The following is a 25,283-nucleotide window of genomic DNA, read 5'->3' as shown; positions in this document are numbered from 1 at the left end:
AGTCTGTGGAAGAAAGGGTGGAAGTGGTCGGTGATGATCTTTCATGCATGCTTCCTTGCCCTGGAGTCGTGCAGGACCTCAATGGAGGGCAGGTGGCAGCCAATGACCCTCTCAGCAGACCCAGACAATCTGTTGAAGTGATGGAGGTGGTGAGGATGGACGTTTAGAACTGAATCAGTACACACAGCATTCAAAGGAGCACTGAGGACAAAACAACACCATGCATTCATGACGACTCCAGAGTGACGCAGCGGTCTAAGCCACTGGATCTCAGTGCTAGAGGCGCCACTACAGACACTCTGGTTCGAATCCAGGCTGTATCACAACCGACCGTGATTGGGAGTCCCATAGGGCGGCGCACAATTGGCCCAGCGTCGTCCAGGTTTGGCCCGTCATTGTAAATAAGAATTTGTTCTTAACTGACTTTGTCATGTATTGTCATGTTGTGTCTTGTTTCTGTCCTTTCCTTTCACCCTGTCTCCCTCTGCTGGTCGTACTAGGTTACCGTTTCTGTCCCTCTTTCCCCCAGCTGTTCCTTGTCTTCTCTGACTACCTCATTCACCCCTTTTCCCACCTGTTCCCTTTTTCCCTCTGATTAGGTCCCTATATCTCTCTCTGTTTCTGCTCCTGTCTTTGTCGGATTCTTGTTTGTGTGTCTCATGCCTGAACCAGACTATCATCGTGTTTGCTGCAACCTTGTCCTGTCCTGTCGGAATCTACCTGTCCATCTGAGCCCACGTGTGTTCATCATTAAAGAAACTCTGTTAATTCGCTTTTGGGTCCTCATTCACGCACCTGACAGAAGAATCCGACCAAGAATGGACCCAGCGACTTCGGATCCTCTCCACTCAGCCGTCGAGATCCAGGGAGCGATGCTAGGCAGACACGAGCAGGAATTGTCTGCTGCTCGACATGCCGTTGAGACCCTGGCCACCCAAGTCTCCAACCTCACAGAACAGGTTCACCATCTCCGCCTCGATCCACCGGCCACTTCCAGGGCTTTCGAATCTCCGGAGCCCAGAATCAATAACCCGCCGTGTTACTCTGGGGAGCCCACTGAATGCCGCTCGTTCCTCACCCAGTGTGATATTGTGTTTTCTCTCCAGCCCAACACTTACTCCAGGAGCACTGCTCGTGTCGCCTACGTCATATCTCTCCTTACTGGACGGGCTCGTGAGTGGGGCACGGCAATCTGGGAGGCAAGGGCTGAGTGTACTAACCAGCATCAGGACTTTAAGGAGGAGATGATACGGGTTTTTGATCGATCTGTTTTTGGGGAGGAGGCTTCCAGGGCCCTGTCTTCCCTATGTCAAGGTAATCGATCCATAACAGACTACTCTATTGAGTTTCGCACTCTTGCTGCCTCCAGTGGCTGGAACGAGCCGGCTTTGCTCGCTCGTTTTCTGGAGGGTCTCCGCGCAGAGGTAAAGGATGAGATTCTCTCCCGGGAGGTTCCTTCCAGCGTGGATTCCTTGATTGAACTCGCTATTCGCATTGAGCGACGGGTTGATCTTCGTCACCGAGCTCGTGGAAAGGAGCTCGCGTTCTCCGTTGCCCCCCTCTCCGCATCACTACCATCTTCCTCTGCCGGCTCGGGTGCTGAGCCTATGCAGCTGGGAGGTATCCGCATCTCGACTAAGGAGAGGGAACGGAGAATCACCAACCGCCTCTGTCTCTATTGCGGTTCTGCTGGTCATTTTGTCACTTCATGTCCAGTAAAAGCCAGAGCTCATCAGTAAGCGGAGGGCTACTGGTGAGCGCTACTACTCCTGTCTCTCCTTCAAGATCCTGCACTACCTTGTCGGTCCATCTACGCTGGACCGGTTCGTCAGCTTCCTGCAGTGCCTTAATAGACTCTGGGGCGGAGGGCTGTTTTATGGACGAGACCTGGGCTCGGGAACATGACATTCCTCTCAGACAGTTAAGGGAGTCCACGGCCTTGTTCGCCCTGGATGGTAGTCCTCTCCCCAGGATTCAGCGTGAGACGCTACCTTTAACCCTCACTGTTTCTGGTAATCATAGCGAAACCATTTCTTTTTTAATTTTTCGTTCACCTTTTACACCTGTTGTTTTGGGCCATCCCTGGCTAGTTTGTCATAATCCTTCCATTAATTGGTCTAGTAATTCTATCCTCTCCTGGAACGTCTCTTGTCATGTGAAATGTTTAATGTCTGCTATCCCTCCTGTTTCCTCTGTCTCTTCTTCACAGGAGGAGCCTGGTGATTTGACAGGGGTGCCGGAGGAATATCACGATCTGCGCACGGTGTTCAGTCGGTCCAGGGCCACCTCTCTTCCTCCACACCGGTCGTATGATTGTAGTATTGATCTCCTTCCGGGAACCACTCCCCCCCGGGGTAGACTATACTCTCTGTCGGCTCCCGAACGTAAGGCTCTCGAAGATTATTTGTCTGTAGCTCTTGCCGCCGGTACCATAGTCCCCTCCTCCTCTCCCGCCGGAGCAGGGTTTTTTTTTGTTAAGAAGAAGGACGGGTCCCTGCGCCCCTGCATAGATTATCGAGGGCTGAATGACATAACAGTGAAGAATCGTTATCCGCTTCCTCTTATGTCTTCAGCCTTCGAGATCCTGCAGGGAGCCAGGTTTTTCACTAAGTTGGACCTTCGTAACGCTTACCATCTCGTGCGCATCAGGGAGGGGGACGAGTGGAAGACGGCGTTTAACACTCCGTTAGGGCACTTTGAATACCGGGTTCTTCCTTTCGGCCTCGCTAACGCTCCAGCTGTCTTTCAGGCATTAGTCAATGATGTCCTGAGAGACATGCTGAACATCTTTGTTTTCGTTTACCTTGACGATATCCTGATTTTTTCACCGTCACTCCAGATTCATGTTCAGCACGTTCGACGTGTCCTCCAGCGCCTTTTAGAGAATTGTCTTTTTGTGAAGGCTGAGAAGTGCACTTTTCATGCCTCCTCCGTCACATTTCTCGGTTCTGTTATTTCCGCTGAAGGCATTAAGATGGATCCCGCTAAGGTCCAAGCTGTCATTGATTGGCCCGTCCCTAAGTCACGCGTCGAGCTGCAGCACTTTCTCGGCTTCGCGAACTTCTATCGTCGTTTCATCCGTAATTTCGGTCAGGTGGCAGCTCCTCTCACAGCCCTTACTTCTGTCAAGACGTGCTTTAAGTGGTCCGTTTCCGCCCAGGGAGCTTTTGATCTCCTCAAGAATCGTTTTACATCCGCTCCTATCCTTGTTACACCTGACGTCTCTAGACAGTTCGTTGTCGAGGTTGACGCGTCAGAGGTGGGCGTGGGAGCCATTCTTTCTCAGCGCTCCCTCTCTGACGACAAGGTCCACCCATGCGCGTATTTTTCTCATCGCCTGTCGCCGTCGGAACGTAACTATGATGTGGGAAACCGCGAACTGCTCGCCATCCGGTTAGCCCTAGGCGAATGGCGACAGTGGTTGGAGGGGGCGACCGTTCCTTTTGTCGTTTGGACTGACCATAGGAACCTTGAGTACATCCGTTCTGCCAAACGACTTAATGCGCGTCAGGCGCGTTGGGCGCTGTTTTTCGCTCGTTTCGAGTTCGTGATTTCTTATCGTCCGGGCTCTAAGAACACCAAGCCTGATGCTTTATCTCGTCTCTTCAGTTCTTCAGTAGCCTCCACTGACCCCGAGGGGATTCTCCCTGAGGGGCGTGTTGTCGGGTTGACTGTCTGGGGAATTGAGAGGCAGGTAAAGCAAGCGCTCACTCACACTCCGTCGCCGCGCGCTTGTCCTAGGAACCTTCTTTTCGTTCCCGTTCCTACTCGTCTGGCCGTTCTTCAGTGGGCTCACTCTGCCAAGTTAGCCGGCCACCCTGGCGTTCGGGGTACGCTTGCTTCCATTCGCCAGCGTTTTCGGTGGCCCACCCGGGAGCATGACACGCGTCGTTTCGTGGCTGCTTGTTCGGTCTGCGCGCAGACTAAGTCCGGTAACTCCCCTCCTGCCGGCCGTCTCAGGCCGCTTCCCATTCCCTCTCGACCGTGGTCTCACATCGCCTTAGATTTTGTCACCGGACTGCCTTCGTCAGCGGGGAAGACTGTTATTCTTACGGTTGTCGATAGGTTCTCTAAGGCGGCTCATTTCATTCCCCTTGCTAAGCTTCCTTCTGCTAAAGAGACGGCACAAATCATCATCGAGAATGTTTTCAGAATTCATGGCCTTCCGTCAGACGTCGTTTCGGACAGAGGTCCGCAATTCACGTCTCAATTTTGGAGGGAGTTTTGCCGTTTGATTGGGGCTTCCGTCAGTCTCTCTTCCGGCTTTCACCCCCAGTCTAACGGTCAAGCAGAACGGGCCAATCAGACTATTGGTCGCATCTTACGCAGTCTTTCTTTTCGAAACCCTGCGTCTTGGTCAGAACAGCTCCCCTGGGCAGAATACGCCCACAACTCGCTTCCTTCGTCTGCGACCGGGCTATCTCCTTTTCAGAGTAGCCTCGGGTACCAGCCTCCGCTGTTCTCATCTCAGTTCGCCGAGTCCAGCGTCCCCTCCGCTCAGGCTTTTGTCCAACGTTGCGAGCGCACCTGGAAGAGGGTCAGGTCTGCACTTTGCCGTTATAGGACGCAGACTGTGAGGGCTGCTAATAAGCGTAGAACTAAGAGTCCTAGATATTGTCGCAGTCAGAGAGTTTGGCTCTCCACTCAGAACCTTCCCCTTAAGACGGCTTCTGTGGGAGAAATTAGGTACATATATGGATAAATATATTGTCCTATATAATGGCATTTGCCATTCTGGTAAGGTACATTGTCTATTGTATAGGACAGGAAGCCAGAGTGGGGCCATGGGAGAGGGCAACACCTAGGGCAGCTGGACATACAAAGGTCAGAGGTTATCTAAGGAGGGGGTCAGCCAAAGGACCAATTGATGGATTACAGACATCAATCACATCACAGGAGACAAGTCTGTTTGATCTTAGACAACCATATGAAGAGAAGGCGACCAGAACAGCTAGGCACCCTAAAGCTAAAGGAGATGAAAGACACCAAAAGGGACACATGGAGTTAATTACAGGGTATGAACACAGGCCACAGGAAAGGGGAATGTATAGTATTTTTAGTATAGCTGAGCATGCTAAAAACAGAAGAGACACATAGTCTGCTGACCCTAGATAACACACAAACAGGAGAACGCATTAAGCTGAGTGAAGGGTCAAAGCAAGGGTCTTGTCACCATTAGGATCTAATGGAAAGCAGATGGGGGCGTTATTGGGCTGAACAAGCAGGAAGCACGGATTGGGATGTAACTTAATTTGCATATGGGAGGGACTTATATGGTAGGTGTATAACTCAGAGCGAGGGCTCTGAAAAAGTGTGTGTGTTCCGCGGACCGCTCCGGCTTATGATACTGTTGTATTAAAAGTCTATATTGATTTTCACAAAGTTCTTGGTTGTGTCATATTTGAACCAATTTGCCACTACATAATTGGCGAGCATGCCAGGAGAATTAGGGACTGAATAACGTTCTTGGCTGGCAGCGGGATCTTTGGACGATCTGGGCAAACAAGGGTGGCCACCCAGCTAAGGTAAGACAACAGTGAAATGTTTGCGTAGATCGCTTCAGAGATCCTGCCTCAGCAAGAGGAGCGTCAAGTAGGTCTCTCTCTCTCAAATTTCCTAAAAACTATAGAAACGAAAGAACTTTTTGAAATTCAATGAATTTGCATGCATGTGTGTAAGCTTGGAAATTGTATAATGAATGTGCATGCATGTCTAGTGAGTAAGTAGGTGGGGGCTGTGAACTTCGCTGGTGTAGGGTGTGTTATTCTGGCATGTTGGGGCTGGGATTGGGCACAGGGTTACAGCTACCTGCTTATAAGGTTTGAATAAAATAAGTAGTTATAGAAGTCCTGCGATACCGCTTCAAAATATTTACCAGAAGGTCTGAATGGGTAGGTTACTTTATTGATAAGTAATCCTGCGATACCGCTTCAAAATATTTAGCTGAAGGACTGAATGGGTAGGCTACTTTATTGATAAGTAGATAGATAAACATTCATGGCTACCGCTTCAAGGAAAAGGTCTGTACGGATGAGTATTTAGAAAATAAATACACATGGCTACCGCTTTGAAATGAAGGTCTGTACGGGTGAATATTTAAAACACAGAAAGAACGCTGGCCTGATTGTGCGACGTTCAACTGAAAAAGGAAATCCTGCGAATATAAAACGCTCCGTCTAGCTAAACGGGGGTTTATAAATCAGTAGGTCGCGCCACGATATTGCTCTAACGTAGAATAAAGATCAATACGGGGTGGATGAATAGGATATGAAGACAGGCTGATCCGATTAGACAGTAGTCTCGTCATGTCGTAAAAATCCTATAGGATAATACCAGTTTATGTAGAGGAAGTGTATTAAACTAGGGGATAAACTATAGGTCGTTTTTAGGTAAAAACGAAGGGTATGCGTGAAAAATCCTATAGGATAATACCAGCTTATGTAGAGGAAGTGAATTAAGTTAGGTAATAAACTGTTTTGTTTTTAGGTAAAGACAAAAGGATTGAATGAATGCTGTAATATAATTCTTTGTGATGAATGAGCAGATTAGAAAGAAGAGGAAGAACAGGCTGTGTGTCTGTGACCAACTGGGGATGCGCAGGCCTCTCTGACAGTTAACTAAGTGTAATTTGAGAAAGAGAGCGCTTTTAACTCTCACTGGGAAGAGGAACGAAATCGATACATATTGGGCAAGATAAGTTATACATAAGCATAAAACATTGACTGGATAATGAGTTAAAAGACCATTGGAAAAATTACAATAGGTGTTAAAAAGAGGTATTAAACAAGGCATGGATAGTATAAAACGGATGCGAAGTAGGAAGAAATAACTTAAAAATATACAGATAAACTAAAATATACTGGTTAAAATAAATCTAGGCTAAAGTGAGAATTGCATGAAAATAGAAGTCTAGAACACATTAAAAATATCACGAGCCCTGTAAACGAAATAGGAGGCTGCAATTTAAAAATAGCCTCAGGAATTAAACAGTAAAATAGGCTAAGAGAATATAGCAAGCGGATAAATAAAGAGATAAGAAAGTGCAGACATTATAAATAAGCTGAATTAGAAGGAAAATTATATGAAATAGGATTTAATACATTGAATAAAGTTAAAGTAATAGTATAAGCAAAGATAAAAACACAGTGATATTTGAGGTGCTGTACTAGAATAAGACATTAAGGCTTCTGTAGTATTCAGTAATACAGTTGTAGACATTATAGAGTAGGTTTTAATAGGAGGTATTAAGTGATGTGACTAATAAATTATTATTTGAGAAAGTAGGGTAGATCTACCTTGGAAAATAGTAAGTAAAGTATATAATGCGATGGGAGAGTTTAGGAAAAATAAATAGTGGCATGGAAACAAATGGACTGTTTCTCCCTGGAATATAGAGATAGCGAAATTTAATAAAGCCATAGAGTCGCTGAAAGAAGCGCACGTTAATTCTACCAATTCGATTTGAATATGAAGGAGCGGTTTGCTACAATGTAGGGCAACATTACCCGGTAAACAGGATAAATAAAATAATGAATTGGAACGATCACATAAAACCATAACAAGAAGCTTAACTTACCAGCGTTTTAATGTTAATTAACATTATATCATCAGAAATACATTACGATGGGGGAAGTGTAAGAAGTTGTAGAGCAGGGCTAACTAGTGTGGGGGAAAATTAGTGTAAGATGACACTGGAATGCGATAGCAGAGAATGCAGAAATACAGGAATTTACACCCGTTTTAAAAGAACAACAACTGATCGTTCTAAGGTTAGTACGAATGAAGTTTTCACCAAGCGGTGTATAGTCTCTGATTGATCAAAAAGTGGTTCATAGAGAGTACAGTTTATGTGATGAAATACGTACTAGATCACGTTTTACCTAACTTATAGTAAGGTACTGATGTAATTTACAAATAGCCCCACTCGGAGTCGTTTTGCATTAAAATGGCGGTTTCAGTGGTGATAAAATGCGTGGAGAAGTTATTAGCGTCAAAATACGGAAAATAAACGTATATGAAAAATCACAAGCGTGGTAAAAATAGTTAGAAGAAAAGCAAATTGTAGAGTATGGGTGTATTCAATTTCTAAGGGTAGGATACAGATGGCCGAGCAGGGGGGAATTGTGCGTTCTGTGTATGGCTGGAGCTTCTGTCGCATGCTCGGGAAATGTAAGGGGATTTTAGTATATGTAATACTATTAGCTTGCTGATTTAGAGGGTGGCATGGTGAATGTTAACGAAATGTACATTTCTTTTCCAGAAAAAAAGGGGTTACATGTTCTCTGGTCAAAATGTCATTGGAAACTGTAGTACTGAGGAAAGCAGTTAGAGATATTTTGGCCACTAAAAATCTTAGTATCTGGTTAAGGCTATAACTGGAGTTTCGGATAAGTGAGGCTGGCTCATGTGTATTCTTGGCCTATATGCGATAGTGGATTTCCTTTGGAAGGGTTTTTTTTCAGTTCAGTTTCAGATTGGGTATGCAGAAGGATGGAAATGTTTTTGAAAATGTATTTAAGTTGTTTCTAAAGAAAGGAGAGTGGAAACATTTTAATGGTGTCAAATGCCCTGAACTCTAAGAATTTCCCGTGAAGACTGATCAACTTCACTATAAATTTTTGGAATAGGTGGGATTTAATTATAAAATGATTGAGAAACACCAGTCTCTATTCAAAGTGTACTATCATTTTGAAATTCCATTATTTCCTTGGGAAAAAGATGAAGAGTTGTAATCTTGAATTGACTAGTTATTCAAATAGTTTATTTATATTTAACATGGGGTTATAGGAGAAAATATCAGTTCCCTGGGGTTATGGTCTTTGGGTAAATACAAAATGTGCTTTGTTCATTCTACATATAAAATGGAAATATATGTAAACAAGGGATAACAGTTACTCCAAATAGGTTATTGGAGTGGGGGTTTCTGCAAGGGTTATGTTGATAACTATATAATCTGTAGCTCATTTGAGAGGTTGCCAGTAGAATAAGGGAGTTATCGTGGAAATGTAATGTCAGAATGCATTAATGCTTGGGAGAGACTATCATCACAACTAGTGTGTGTAAAACTCAAACCCACCCTACTGGCTGAATAGTGAGGGGTAACTGTGTCTGATGACCTGTGAACTGTATCTGGAATGATATGTGTCTGGGAGAAGGAAGACTAAAGGGGATTGGGGTAATGACCTTTTATTACCAGGACATTCATGACAGAAAAACAGAGACAAAAGGGCGCATGGTACAATAGATATTACTGGTACTAAAAGTTTTTAGTAAAATGTTAATTATTAAAGGGATGATGAATTGAATTGAGAAGGTCAAATTTGAGTTAAAGTAAGCACTAAGGACTGTTATTTTGAATATTGGATTGGACAATATATAAACAACATTTAGTTTTAAATATAGGACTGTTTAAATTTACTAGGCCTAGGGAAGCTCTGGAAACTAATCCTGAGACAGGTTGATTGACAGAACTTGCAGAATATTAGATTAAAGGTTTTTGTTTCTTTTATTTTACAATATCATAGTAATTGGAGTGATACATTGGAATGACATCAGTAATTGAATAAAAAGTATAGTCTGTTGTGTGATAACACCCAAGGATGAAGAAGACATTACAAATAGTGGTAATTTATAGCAAATATGCAGTTATTATAATTTACTTTACCATTTTTCTTGTTTGGTCAATTTATTTTTGGTTTGAGGAAAATAAGAGTGTATATTTTTCCTGAGGAGGGACTGATATAAATTGACTAAAAATGATTTGAGAATGTTTAAGTATGTATCAAACTATGGAAGGAAATTAGAAGTAGTGACTTATGTGTTATGGGTTAGAAAAACTGTAACTACATTGGGGGCTCATATGAAGGTTATGGTAACAAGGGGGGGGGTGTTATTTCTAGAAACAGTGTATATTGATAGACAAGATAATTCACAGAAAAGGAAGGACAGTTGGTTTTGTAAAAATATAGGGACAATTCTAAAAGTAAATAGAACATTACACATACCTAGATTATGGTAAAAGTAATAAGTAGTGGCATTTTGAACACTAGAGCAAAAGTTTAAGAAGCTTAGGATTTAGTTTTGTTAGGATTGGATATTCTTTCAACTGGAAGACACTTGACTGATTACATGTTATTCTTGCAGCAGTTACGGTAGGGACCATAATTTGGCTATCATTATGAATATTTTTGTGGCAGGAGGCCACGTATTTAAGACAGAATGTTTACATAGGGCTGTTATTTAAAAATTAAGATTTAGTGATCCTGCTATAAGAAGAAAGTCTGTTGTCAGGAAATAACCCATGTGTTAGTGTGTATGTCCTCAGGAAAAAACAGCACATAAGAGGCCAGATGGAAGGGCATAGGCTGAATTCTGGAGACTGAGTGTACATCAAGATACATCGGGCTGGGGATATACTTCTTACAACACCTGCAGTGGTAAAGATTGTCATGTCTCTCTTTGGTGGGTGCATAAGTCTCACAAGAAGTAAAGTCCAGCTGAATAATGGGTGAGCTTGAAAACACCATGACAGAGGACGTGAAACAAAACAAAAGAGAGAGACTAGATTCTACTGTAGACATACTGGGTTGAGTTTGGGGGTTATTTGTTTTATTTGATAATGTATCATGTGAATAAGGATATATGTTAGGGTAGTTGTACTCTAAACCACATGTTGAAGGCTCGATGTGGAAGCCCATTCAGTGTTGAATTACTTCAAGAAGGAATAATGTTGATTAAGGTTATGCACATGTTTATCAGTAGAAACAGAGCAGATGGGGAACTAAGTAAAAAATGACATGGTTTGGGAACACCTCTCAGAACCTGCGGCCGAAAGGGGAAGACTGGATGAAAGCACGAGGAAGCCAATTAGGGCCTCCATTTTTGTGGAGTCCAGCAGAAAAGTATCCTGGAGGCATAGAGTCAGGTGAAGAGAGAGTGGGAATTGTCATGGTCTCAGATTTCAGTATTCATGAATACAGTCATGCATAACATATAACATTGTCAATACTGTTATGTTTTGTCCTTTGTTTTCCAAGTCTTATGTTTAGGAAACCAGATGGAGAAGGGTTCTCCAGCTTCAGCTGGAATGTCAGTTTGTGTGATGAGTGATGGAAGTAAGAGAATGTATGGTGTAATCATAGAACAGAGGCCATAAGTCTCTAAGTATGAATGCCCCACAGAAAGAAGGCAGAAATCTGAACCAGGATGAGAGGTTCCACATCTGATGATCCAAGGGGACCAGAAGGATCTCTCCCAGTGATACCAGGAGATCGAGTCTACGTTTGAGTGTTCCGAAGGAAGTGGGATCAGCCGAGGAGGGAAGGACCCTACGAGGTGGCAACAGCCACAAACACGGCCGTCCAAGTGAAAGGAAGCAAGACGTGGTATCATCTAAACCACTGTACCCGAGTCCCGACGGAGAGAAGGACACAACCATACAGAGATGAGGACACAGAGGATGCTGATTCACCAGAAGGGACCCCGGAGGGAGCAGGAGCAGCGGAATCGATCAAAGCGCCGGGGAGGAATCAAGAAAATGGCAGACCAGATACAACGAGTGCATCGGCTAACACACTCAGAAGAACCGACCAGGGAAAAAGAGCCTGAAAAGAAAAGAGACAAACAACCAAAGTTTCCTCCAGTATGGCCAGAAAGCCCAGAAGTGGGAGGGGGTAACATGTCTGCCACTCCTGATGATATACTTGTTGGGGCAGGCTTTGTTGACGGAAGCCTTCTACAGTGGGACCCCGAGGTATCGCCTAAAGAAGGGGAACATCTCTTCCCTGAAATGGACGCCTTCCCAGATGGAAGCCCAGTTCGGGCTGAGGAGGGAACAACATGCGAAGAGAGTGGAGGAGAAGCCTTATCAGGAACAACAAGTGAAGAAAGCAGAGGAGAAGCCTTACCAAGAGCAGAAGGAGAAATCTTGCAAGATGAAAGAAATGGGGATTTCCCCAAAATTGACTTTTCAGCTCTTGAATTGTCTCCATAATGAACAATTGAAGTTAGACCCATAGAAGAACAATGATATTGACATAACAGAAGTAACAGTGAACGCTAGAATAGCAACAACAGACTCACGCACAATCAAGATGTAGGGTGGAAACAGGAAGAGAAGAGAGGAACCAGTCAAACAATCTAAAAAGACTGACAAGGTTAGAATCTCTGTCCCACCTCAACATATAACTGAAACAGAAGAATAGAAGACAAAAGGATCAAACCCTTACCGGAGATTGCATTCGGTGGATGGACATATCATCGAACGAAGAGAGAAGTTATTTGGGACTCAAAAGGATGTGACCTGACGTTAACCAAAGAAGTAGACGAGTGGGTGCTCACCATGAATCAGATTGAACCAGTTGAAGGTGAAGAATTAATAGGTGAAATAATGAGAACAAGATTGACTGAAGGGAGTAGTTCCTCAGTCATTCAGAATTGGTCTTACGCCAATACCTAAACAGGAAGAGCCTGTGGTAGCTAGAAAGCATCAGAACCAGGAGGGTTCTTTATTGACATTTTGAACTTTTTGACTAACTCTAATGACCTACCTCAAGATAAGAACATTGCAAAGATGACAGACAGACATACCAGACTCTGAACCACTCAAGGACACCACATGAAAAGAATAGTGAAGAATGAGTGGTACGAATGGGCTAAGTATACAGCAGAAATAAACATAGAATGGACAATTGTATTTTGTGTAGAAAATCACCTTTGTCTGATCTTTTGATAGTACCTGAACCTGCATCATTTGAAGAATGTGTTAAATGTAAAATGTTCAATATTCAGAGAAAATACTACATTCCCTTATGTGACCTGGAAGGGGGGTTATTGGCTCTGGGTATTGTATTTTGTTGTGTTTTACCCTGGGTGAAATCACTTGTGATCCAGACAACGGTTAAACAGATGTTTGTAAGTAGAGCTGACACTCCGGTGATAGTTGATCCTGTGCCGGGTAGGCCAGGCCACTATACTGATGAAAATGGACAGTTATGCTGTCATTCCAAATTCATAAGAAAGTCAACTGATGCATATCCACAAAAAGGGTAATTTCCGTAGTAAGTACAAGAGGTGTTATGTAAGGTCTACTTTTGCTCACGGCCTTGTGTTTTAGTATGTTTTGTCAAATGTTTTTATAGGTATATCAATGAATATATCTGGTTTCTTTTAATTAAAAGTTAGTTTTGCCTTCTAAAATGCTAGGTTATATTTAAAAACATGTAGGTAACAGTGGGATATCCCGGTTACAAGTGTCTACGGACCATGTCCTTAATCTTCTAACAGAGATTGGTATTGATGGTATCACGGTTGTTGGAGAGGTGTCTGAGAGGGAGAATCATGTGGAAAGCTTAAATTTAGAATGATGTGTCAATTTTATTTTGTAACTGCATGGAGGCCTAGTGTTTTCTCATATTCAATTTATTATTTGACTCATTGCTTTATTATATATATTTTTATTTTTTGCGTAGCTGAGAACCTCAGACAAGGTTATGTATTTACATGCTCATGCTTTTGTCATGTACTGTCATGTTGTCTTGTCTCTGTCCTTTCCCTTCACCCTGTCTCCCTCTGCTGGTCGTGTTAGGTTACCTTTTCTCCCCCGCTTTCCCCCAGCTGTCCCTTGTCTCCTCTAACTACCCATTCACCCCGTTCCCCACCTGTTCCCTTTTTCCCTCTGATTAGGTCCCTATATCTCTCTCTGTTTCTGCTCCTGTCCTTGTCGGATTCTTGTTTGTTTGTGTCATTCATGCCTGAACCAGACTGCCGTCATGTTTGCTGTAACCTTGTCCTGTCCTGTCGGAATCTGCCGGTCCATCTGAGCCTACCTATGTTTGGTAATTAAAGAAGCTCTGTTTATGTTGATTCGCTTTTGGGTCCTCATTCACGCACCGTAACAGAAGAATCCGACCAAGAATGGACCCAGCGACTTCGGATCCTCTCCACTCAGCCGTCGAGATCCAGGGAGCGATGCTAGGCAGACACAAGCAGGAATTGTCTGCTGCTCGACATGCCGTTGAGACCCTGGCCACCCAAGTCTCCAACCTCACAGAACAGGTTCACCATCTCCGCCTCGATCCACCGGCCACTTCCAGGGCTTTCGAATCTTCGGAGCCCGGAATCAATAACCCGCCGTGTTACTCTGGGGAGCCCACTGAATGCCGCTCGTTCCTCACCCAGTGTGATATTGTGTTTTCTCTCCAGCCCAACACTTACTCCAGGAGCACTGCTCGTGTCGCCTACGTCATATCTCTCCTTATTGGACGGGCTCGTGAGTGGGGCACGGCAATCTGGGAGGCAAGGGCTGAGTGTACTAACCAGTATCAAGACTTTAAGGAGGAGATGATACAGGTTTTTGATCGATCTGTTTTTGGGGAGGAGGCTTCCAGGGCCCTGTCTTCCCTATGTCAAGGCAATCGATCCATAACAGACTACTCTATTGAGTTTCGCACTCTTGCTGTCTCCAGTGGCTGGAACGAGCCGGCCTTGCTCGCTCGTCTTCTGGAGGGTTTCCGCGCAGAGGTAAAGGATGAGATTCTCTCCCGGGAGGTTCCTTCCAGCGTGGATTCCTTGATTGAACTCGCTATTCGCATTGAGCGACGGGTTGATCTTCGTCACCGAGCTCGTGGAAAGGAGCTCGCGCTCTCCGTCGCCTCCCTCTCCGCATCACTACCATCTTCCTCTGCCGGCTCGGGTGCTGAGCCCATGCAGCTGGGAGGTATCCGCATCTCGACTAAGGAGAGGGAACGGAGAATCACCAACCGCCTCTGTCTCTATTGCGGTTCCGCTGGTCATTTTGTCACTTCATGTCCAGTAAAAGGCCAGAGCTCGTCAGTAAGCGGAGGGCTACTGGTGAGCGCTACTACTCCTGTCTCTCCTTCAAGATCCTGCACTACCTTGTCGGTCCATCTACGCTGGACCGGTTCGTCAGCTTCCTGCAGTGCCTTAATAGACTCTGGGGCGGAGGGCTGTTTTATGGACGAGACCTGGGCTCGGGAACATGACATTCCTCTCAGACAGTTAAAGGAGCCCACGGCCTTGTTCGCCCTGGATGGTAGTCCTCTCCCCAGGATTCAGCGTGAGACGCTACCTTTAACCCTCACTGTTTCTGGTAATCATAGTGAAACCATTTCTTTTTTAATTTTTCGTTCACCTTTTACACCTGTTGTTTTGGGCCATCCCTGGCTAGTTTGTCATAATCCTTCCATTAATTGGTCTAGTAATTCTATCCTCTCCTGGAACGTCTCTTGTCATGTGAAATGTTTAATGTCTGCTATCCCTCCTGTTTCCTCTGTCTCTTCTTCACAGGAGGAGCCTGGTGATTTGACAGGGGTGCCGGAGGAATATCACGATCTGCGCACGGTGTTCAGTCGGTCCAGGGCCACCTCTCTTCCTCCACACCGGTCGTATGATTGTAGTATTGATCTCCTTCCGGGAACCACCCCCCCCCGGGGTAGACTATACTCTCTGTCGGCTCCCGAACGTAAGGCTCTCGAAGATTATTTGTCTGTAGCTCTTGACGCCGGTACCATAGTCCCCTCCTCCTCTCCCGCCGGAGCGGGGTTTTTTTTTGTCAAGAAGAAGGACGGGTCTCTGCGCCCCTGCATAGATTATCGAGGGCTGAATGACATAACAGTGAAGAATCGTTATCCGCTTCCTCTTATGTCTTCAGCCTTCGAGATCCTGCAGGGAGCCAGGTTTTTCACTAAGTTGGACCTTCGTAACGCTTACCATCTCGTGCGCATCAGGGAGGGGGACGAGTGGAAGACGGCGTTTAACACTCCGTTAGGGCACTTTGAATACCGGGTTCTTCCTTTCGGCCTCGCTAACGATCCAGCTGTCTTTCAGGCATTAGTCAATGATGTCCTGAGAGACATGCTGAACATCTTTGTTTTCGTTTACCTTGACGATATCCTGATTTTTTCACCGTCACTCCAGATTCATGTTCAGCACGTTCGACGTGTCCTCCAGCGCCTTTTAGAGAATTGTCTTTTTGTGAAGGCTGAGAAGTGCACTTTTCATGCCGCCTCCGTCACATTTCTCGGTTCTGTTATTTCCGCTGAAGGCATTAAGATGGATCCCGCTAAGGTCCAAGCTGTCATTGATTGGCCCGTCCCTAAGTCACGCGTCGAGCTGCAGCGCTTTCTCGGCTTCGCGAACTTCTATCGTCGTTTCATCCGTAATTTCGGTCAGGTGGCAGCTCCTCTCACAGCCCTTACTTCTGTCAAGACGTGCTTTAAGTGGTCCGTTTCCGCCCAGGGAGCTTTTGATCTCCTCAAGAATCGTTTTACATCCGCTCCTATCCTTGTTACACCTGACGTCTCTAGACAGTTCGTTGTCGAGGTTGACGCGTCAGAGGTGGGAGTGGGAGCCATCCTTTCTCAGCGCTCCCTCTCTGACGACAAGGTCCACCCATGCGCGTATTTTTCTCATCGCCTGTCGCCGTCGGAACGTAACTATGATGTGGGTAACCGCGAACTGCTCGCCATCCGGTTAGCCCTAGGCGAATGGCGACAGTGGTTGGAGGGGGCGACCGTTCCTTTTGTCGTTTGGACTGACCATAGGAACCTTGAGTACATCCGTTCTGCCAAACGACTTAATGCGCGTCAGGCGCGTTGGGCGCTGTTTTTCGCTCGTTTCGAGTTCGTGATTTCTTATCGTCCGGGCTCTAAGAACACCAAGCCTGATGCTTTGTCTCGTCTCTTCAGTTCTTCAGTAGCCTCCACTGACCCCGAGGGGATTCTCCCTGAGGGGCGTGTTGTCGGGTTGACTGTCTGGGGAATTGAGAGGCAGGTAAAGCAAGCACTCACTCAAACTCCGTCGCCGCGCGCTTGTCCTAGGAACCTTCTTTTCGTTCCCGTTCCTACTCGTCTGGCCGTTCTTCAGTGGGCTCACTCTGCCAAGTTAGCCGGCCACCCTGGCGTTCGGGGTACGCTTGCTTCCATTCGCCAGCGTTTCTGGTGGCCCACCCGGGAGCATGACACGCGTCGTTTCGTGGCTGCTTGTTCGGTCTGCGCGCAGACTAAGTCCGGTAACTCTCCTCCTGCCGGCCGTCTCAGGCCGCTTCCTATTCCCTCTCGACCGTGGTCTCACATCGCCTTAGATTTTGTCACCGGACTGCCTTCGTCAGCGGGGAAGACTGTTATTCTTACGGTTGTCGATAGGTTCTCTAAGGCGGCTCATTTCATTCCCCTTGCTAAGCTTCCTTCTGCTAAAGAGACGGCACAAATCATCATCGAGAATGTTTTCAGAATTCATGGCCTTCCGTCAGACGTCGTTTCGGACAGAGGTCCGCAATTCACGTCTCAATTTTGGAGGGAGTTTTGCCGTTTGATTGGGGCTTCCGTCAGTCTCTCTTCCGGCTTTCACCCCCAGTCTAACGGTCAAGCAGAACGGGCCAATCAGACTATTGGTCGCATCTTACGCAGTCTTTCTTTTCGCAACCCTGCGTCTTGGTCAGAACAGCTCCCCTGGGCAGAATACGCCCACAACTCGCTTCCTTCGTCTGCGACCGGGCTATCTCCTTTTCAGAGTAGCCTCGGGTACCAGCCTCCGTTGTTCTCATCTCAGTTCGCCGAGTCCAGCGTCCCCTCCGCTCAGGCTTTTGTCCAACGTTGCGAGCGCACCTGGAAGAGGGTCAGGTCTGCACTTTGCCGTTATAGGGCGCAGACTGTGAGAGCTGCTAATAAGCGTAGAACGAAGAGCCCTAGATATTGTCGCGGTCAGAGAGTTTGGCTCTCCACTCAGAACCTTCCCCTTAAGACGGCTTCTCGCAAGTTGACCCCGCGGTTCATTGGTCCATTCCGTATCTCTCAGGTCATTAATCCTGTCGCAGTGCGACTTCTTCTTCCGCGATATCTTCGTCGCGTCCACCCGGTCTTCCATGTCTCCTGTGTTAAGCCCGTTCTTCGCGCCCCCGCTCGTCTTCCCCCCCCCCCCATCCTTGTCGAGGGCGCACCTATCTACAGGGTCCGTAAAATCTTGGACATGCGTCCTCGGGGCCGTGGTCATCAGTACCTAGTTGACTGGGAGGGGTACGGTCCTGAGGAGAGGAGTTGGGTTCCCTCTCGGGACGTGCTGGACCGTGCGCTGATTGATGATTTCCTCCGTTGCCGCCAGGTTTCCTCCCCGAGTGCGCCAGGAGGCGCTCGGTGAGTGGGGGGGTACTGTCATGTACTGTCATGTTGTCTTGTCTCTGTCCTTTCCCTTCACCCTGTCTCCCTCTGCTGGTCGTGTTAGGTTACCTTTTCTCCCCCGCTTTCCCCCAGCTGTCCCTTGTCTCCTCTAACTACCCATTCACCCCGTTCCCCACCTGTTCCCTTTTTCCCTCTGATTAGGTCCCTATATCTCTCTCTGTTTCTGCTCCTGTCCTTGTCGGATTCTTGTTTGTTTGTGTCATTCATGCCTGAACCAGACTGCCGTCATGTTTGCTGTAACCTTGTCCTGTCCTGTCGGAATCTGCCGGTCCATCTGAGCCTACCTATGTTTGGTAATTAAAGAAGCTCTGTTTAAGTTGATTCGCTTTTGGGTCCTCATTCACGCACCGTAACAGCTTTAACAAAAGATAATGTATTTTTTGTTTCTATACCGAACTAGATATTTTACTCTTATGAAATACTAGAGATGTTTGGTGTAGGTGATTAGGAAGTTTTATTTTTTTATTATTTTTTATTTTTTTATTTAAAAATATTTTTTTGATAATCGACTGTTGATATTATGTTCCATATGTCCTTTTTAAGTTTTTGGTGCTTATTAAAGCACCAGAGGGGGGTTATGTGGGAGAAATTAGGTACATATATGGATAAATATATTGTCCTATATAATGGCATTTGCCATTCTGGTAAGGTACATTGTCTATTGTATAGGACAGGAAGCCAGAGTGGGGCCATGGGAGAGGGCAACACCTAGGGCAGCTGGACATACAAAGGTCAGAGGTTATCTAAGGAGGGGGTCAGCCAAAGGACCAATTGATGGATTACAGACATCAATCACATCACAGGAGACAAGTCTGTTTGATCTTAGACAACCATATGAAGAGAAGGCGACCAGAACAGCTAGGCACCCTAAAGCTAAAGGAGATGAAAGACACCAAAAGGGACACATGGAGTTAATTACAGGGTATGAACACAGGCCACAGGAAAGGGGAATGTATAGTATTTTTAGTATAGCTGAGCATGCTAAAAACAGAAGAGACACATAGTCTGCTGACCCTAGATAACACACAAACAGGAGAACGCATTAAGCTGAGTGAAGGGTCAAAGCAAGGGTCTTGTCACCATTAGGATCTAATGGAAAGCAGATGGGGGCGTTATTGGGCTGAACAAGCAGGAAGCACGGATTGGGATGTAACTTAATTTGCATATGGGAGGGACTTATATGGTAGGTGTATAACTCAGAGCGAGGGCTCTGAAAAAGTGTGTGTGTTCCGCGGACCGCTCCGGCTTATGATACTGTTGTATTAAAAGTCTATATTGATTTTCACAAAGTTCTTGGTTGTGTCATATTTGAACCAATTTGCCACTACACTTCTCGCAAGTTGACCCCGCGGTTCATTGGTCCGTTCCGTATTTCTCGGGTCATTAATCCTGTCGCAGTTCGACTTCTTCTTCCGCGATACCTTCGTCGCGTCCACCCGGTCTTCCATGTCTCCTGTATCAAGCCCGTTCTTCGCGCCCCCGCTCGTCTTCCCCCCCCCCCCCCCCCCCCCATCCTTGTCGAGGGCGCACCCATCTACAGGGTCCGTAGGATTTTGGACATGCGTCCTCGGGGCCGTGGTCACCAGTACCTCGTAGATTGGGAGGGGTACGGTCCTGAGGAGAGGAGTTGGGTTCCCTCTCGGGACGTGCTGGACCGTGCGCTGATCGAGGATTTCCTCCGTTGCCGCCAGGTTTCCTCCTCGAGTGCGCCAGGAGGCGCTCGGTGAGTGGGGGGGTACTGTCATGTATTGTCATGTTGTGTCTTGTTTCTGTCCTTTCCTTTCACCCTGTCTCCCTCTGCTGGTCGTACTAGGTTACCGTTTCTGTCCCTCTTTCCCCCAGCTGTTCCTTGTCTTCTCTGACTACCTCATTCACCCCTTTTCCCACCTGTTCCCTTTTTCCCCTCTGATTAGGTCCCTATATCTCTCTCTGTTTCTGCTCCTGTCTTTGTCGGATTCTTGTTTGTGTGTCTCATGCCTGAACCAGACTATCATCGTGTTTGCTGCAACCTTGTCCTGTCCTGTCGGAATCTACCTGTCCATCTGAGCCCACGTGTGTTCATCATTAAAGAAACTCTGTTTGTTAATTCGCTTTTGGGTCCTCATTCACGCACCTGACAGACTTGCTTGGTTAAATAAAAGGTTTTTAAAAATTCACCAAACATTGCACTGTGGAAAACAGATTTGTTTTATAGTAATTGTCTAATTGAGAGCTACCATAGTCTATCAAATTATAAATCTCAAAGTATAAAAAATGGGGCATTGGAAGTTGTATTGAATACAATCAGTAATACCCGAGTCAAATCGCAGAGGGAGTCTTATCATATCAGATGTTATGAGTAAGCCAGAGCCATCGGTGGAAAGAGCACAAGTAGAACCAAGATAGAAGTGCAAACAGAATAAATATATCATTAAACATAAGATTCCACCTAAAACAATGACATGATCTCTGTCCCAATTCATCTCTGCTCAACTCCTCACTTCCAATCTACTCGCGTCCTTCTCAAAACCCATTGTAAGTCTGAGGCGAGGAACCTTTGGATCATCTCCTCTAATAAGGTTTCAAAAGGAGGTGCGATGGTCAATCCTTGCATCCATAGCTCGGTCTATGAATTTGAGTGGTTACATTTCCCAAGCCCCATCCCTCAGCTTATACCGAAACAGGGGCAGGGAGAATGCTCTGTTATTGTTTCAACTGCTGATTGTCACTTTAAGAAACACAAATGATCATTCAAGTATGTTTGAGCATACATGACTGTTGGGTGTGAGGTGCCATACCTTCCCAGGTGCAGCCGAGCTGACACACTGTTGCAACAGACCACCCTCTGGCTGTTTTCCAGACAGCGGTAGCGCTGGAAGGTGTCCCAGGCACTGTTTGTGGCAATGTCACCTCCCTCAAAATCAGTAGAGATCTCCAGGTTCTTACAGTTGGGGCATCACCATAATTAAAAGAGCAGTGGAGGCTGGTGGGAGGAGCTATAGGAGGACAGGCTCATTGTAATGGCTGGAATGGAATCAATGGAACAGTATCAAACACATCAAACGTATGAAAATCACGTGTTTCACTCCGTTCCATTTATTCCATTCCTCTATAGAGAGGGCAGAACAATACAGGAGATGGAATTAGATTTTAGTATGGTCGAAGTCCCAACTTAAAATCCTTGTACAATCCAGACATTGGTAAAAAGGTAAACAAAAGTAGGGCACTGGAGTTTGAGGAAAGTGGAAAGATACACAACTCTGCACATACAGTGCCTTGCGAAAGTATTCGGCCCCCTTGAACTTTGCGACCTTTTGCCACATTTCAGGCTTCAAACATAAAGATATAAAACTGTATTTTTTTGTGAAGAATCAACAACAAGTGGGACACAATCATGAAGTGGAACGACATTTATTGGATATTTCAAACTTTTTTAACAAATCAAAAACTGAAAAATTGGGCGTGCAAAATTATTCAGCCCCCTTAAGTTAATACTTTGTAGCGCCACCTTTTGCTGCGATTACAGCTGTAAGTCGCTTGGGGTATGTCTCTATCAGTTTTGCACATCGAGAGACTGAAATTTTTTCCCATTCCTCCTTGCAAAACAGCTCGAGCTCAGTGAGGTTGGATGGAGAGCATTTGTGAACAGCAGTTTTCAGTTCTTTCCACAGATTCTCGATTGGATTCAGGTCTGGACTTTGACTTGGCCATTCTAACACCTGGATATGTTTACTTTTGAACCATTCCATTGTAGATTTTGCTTTATGTTTTGGATCATTGTCTTGTTGGAAGACAAATCTCCGTCCCAGTCTCAGGTCTTTTGCAGACTCCATCAGGTTTTCTTCCAGAATGGTCCTGTATTTGCCTCCATCCATCTTCCCATCAATTTTAACCATCTTCCCTGTCCCTGCTGAAGAAAAGCAGGCCCAAACCATGATGCTGCCACCACCATGTTTGACAGTGGGGATGGTGTGTTCAGCTGTGTTGCTTTTACGCCAAACATAACGTTTTGCATTGTTGCCAAAAAGTTCAATTTTGGTTTCATCTGACCAGAGCACCTTCTTCCACATGTTTGGTGTGTCTCCCAGGGGGCTTGTGGCAAACTTTAAACGACACTTTTTATGGATATCTTTAAGAAATGGCTTTCTTCTTGCCACTCTTCCATAAAGGCCAGATTTGTGCAATATACGACTGATTGTTGACCTATGGACAGAGTCTCCCACCTCAGCTGTAGATCTCTGCAGTTCATCCAGAGTGATCATGGGCCTCTTGGCTGCATCTCTGATCAGTCTTCTCCTTCTCCTTTTTGTATCCAAATCCGGCTTTAAACTTCTTCACAAAAGTATCTCGGACCTGCCTGGTGTGTTCCTTGTTCTTCATGATGCTCTCTGCGCTTTTAACGGACCTCTGAGACTATCACAGTGCAGGTGCATTGATACGGAGACTTGATTACACACAGGTGGATTGTATTTATCATCATTAGTCATTTAGGTCAACATTGGATCATTCAGAGATCCTCACTGAACTTCTGGAGAGAGTTTGCTGCACTGAAAGTAAAGGGGCTGAATAATTTTGCACGCCCAATTTTTCAGTTTTTGATTTGTTAAAAAAGTTTGAAATATCCAATAACTGTCGTTCCACTTCATGATTGTGTCCCAATTGTTGTTGATTCTTCACAAAAAAATACAGTTTTATATCTTTATGTTTGAAGCTTGAAATGTGGCAAAAGGTTGCAAAGTTCAAGGGGGCCGAATACTTTCGCAAGGCACTGTATGTAAGGCATAAGATGAGTTGGTGACTCACTGGTCCAAACTTAGCGTCTTCTGGCTCGTTCGTGTCGTGGTCCAGGGCGATGAAGTAGAAGCCTGACTCCACCTGGTCAAACATGCATTAACGTCAGGAAATATCACAGACAGAGTTGGAATTGAAATGTTTTAACATTTTAATGTTACATTCAAGGTAACAGTCCATTTCAAGACTGCTGTGGCTGTAGCGGCAACTATGGATAATCATTTAGCCAAATAATAACACATTATACAATAACACATTATGTGAGACTGAGCCAAGCTGTAGGGCAATTCCACGGTACAGAGTGACGCCGATACTCAAGATTTTTCACTTTAAAAATGTATTCAACCGTGTGCACAAGGACTACTTTAAACAATTTGCAATCATTGGTTTGTTTGACATACATTTTAAAGTGAAAAATCTGACTCAGCATCACTCTTGTTACTGTGGAATCGCCCGGTACCAATCTACACCACTGTCAGTAAGAAAGACTCAGTATTGAACAGCCTGCTGTTATTTCATGCCCAACCCACCTTGTGGAGAGCTATCCTCCTATAGGTTTCCACTTCTTCCCTTACCTACACCCATCATATTGTTTAGCAATGACTATCACATACATTCAGTATGGAACCATCTTTCTAACCATTAGCCAGCATCTGGTCATCATCCAATCTACGTGACAAATGTCCTAGGCACAATGTCTTCATACAGAGTCAAAGAAATGAGAGGAACTCGCAGTAGTACCACTAACGATTCAGTTACAGGGGGGGGGGGGGGGGGGGGGGGGATTGGTGGATAACATCTTTACCTGCAGGAAGTCCCTGGAGTGCTGTGCATAGAGGAGAGCCAAGGTGACCTACTTGGAACAGAATGGACTCCTGTCTCTGTATCTCCTGTCTGTCAGCTGAGCAGAGAACAACTTCACCACCACACAATAGTGACAGTAGACCTGCATGGAAAGAGGGATGGAGAGAAATAAATGGTTTAAGGTCATGCTCATTTATTGTAACTGCACAAAAACTGAGAGTAAAAAGTAACACATCTTTATTTCAAATCAGATTGTATCTCAAAGTATGTGGTTAGCGGTTTACAATATTGACTATTATTTGGTTCAGAGACTGCCCTCTCTTGGCTCCCCCTCCTCTATCACTAACCTTTTCCCTATTGAGGGTCATCCCGGTCTGTTCTCACCCTAACCCTCTCCCATCTTCTGCCACCCAGTCATGCTCCTCTACTAAACTCCTCCTCGACTTAGATACAATGCTCCTAGTTAAATCGGAGACGGTAAAGAAAACGAAACCCCCTTGTTAAACTACATGGTTCCCTGCTAGCTTGCCTCATCAATAGCCTGCTTTAATAACAGAAGACCAAACAACTAGCTACTTACATTTCGATATTCAAATCACAGTAGATTAGCTGATTATCTAGTTTCTATACTGAAAAACGATCAAACTTACCTCTATATTATTGTCAGTCATCGTTCATCTTTCACCGTCCTCTTTTCATCTGTATGGTCAAAATCCGATGAGAGAGCAGTCGAGCCGTGATTGGTCCAAAAACCTGACCAATTGCGTTTCAGTAGCCTGCACCAGCAATGTTCATTCGCTAGAATACACCCCTGTTATAAAATTATAGTAAGCGGTTGCGAGAGCAAAATGTGTCTTGGAGAACAAACTGGAAAATTGGTGTGAGTGGGATGAAAACACATCCGTGCGTGGAGCGGTATACATGCGTGTGGAAAATGCCGTTGGGCTCGCTCAAAGTCACACTTGCAAGCCCTCAAGTTGAATTTGCGCACACCACGTTGGCCTGCGCTCGCGGAACATGTCCTCTGCTCGCTCGACCACATTTCTCTCTCGATAAAAGTGTTTGATTGAGCAATGTTTCCTTCCTGATTTCTCGCGCCCGTTCGATTTTTATATAATCGGATTTGACACCATACAATTGTAGTGGTTTCTATGTGGTGTATACATTGGATTTATCCAACGTTTGCGTCAAATTGTATGCGTAGACTTTCCTGAAATAGTGACAAAAGGTGAGTGTTGAACTTTTGTTGCACACATAACCACTAAAATGTTGAAATGCATAATGAACAAAGTTTGACTGCAGAATTGATTCCGCAGTACTGATGCAATGACGCTGTCGGTTGCCCGCCATCCACCACCAACACCCATCCTTGCAAGGTGATCTTTGCAAACTGTTAAGGCACTCAGCTGCCTCTGGTGGATGAATTGCCGTGTCGGCTCACAATGTGTAACTCACTAGGACAGACATCTACTTTAATAAAGCAGTCGGTGGCTCCTGACCTGGTTTATTATCTAC

General features: G+C 45.4%; 1 long non-coding RNA gene across 1 annotated transcript; it reads right to left on the bottom strand.

Annotated features, from left to right (window-relative positions):
* LOC149975903 (uncharacterized) lies at positions 1-24,819 on the bottom strand. The gene is made up of 4 exons (XR_016487869.1): positions 24,419-24,819; positions 23,770-23,910; positions 22,977-23,048; positions 1-129 (listed from the first exon to the last, which is right to left on the bottom strand). It is a non-coding gene; the product is annotated as an uncharacterized LOC149975903 (long non-coding RNA).
* Positions 24,820-25,283: the final 464 nt, after the last annotated feature.

This window comes from Oncorhynchus mykiss, chromosome 17 (genome assembly GCF_057628025.1).
Source record: "Oncorhynchus mykiss isolate SJ-2025 chromosome 17, ASM5762802v1, whole genome shotgun sequence".
Taxonomy (NCBI): domain Eukaryota; kingdom Metazoa; phylum Chordata; class Actinopteri; order Salmoniformes; family Salmonidae; genus Oncorhynchus; species Oncorhynchus mykiss.
The sequence above is the reverse complement of the archived record's forward strand: the minus strand, read 5'-3'. Positions and strand labels throughout refer to the sequence as shown.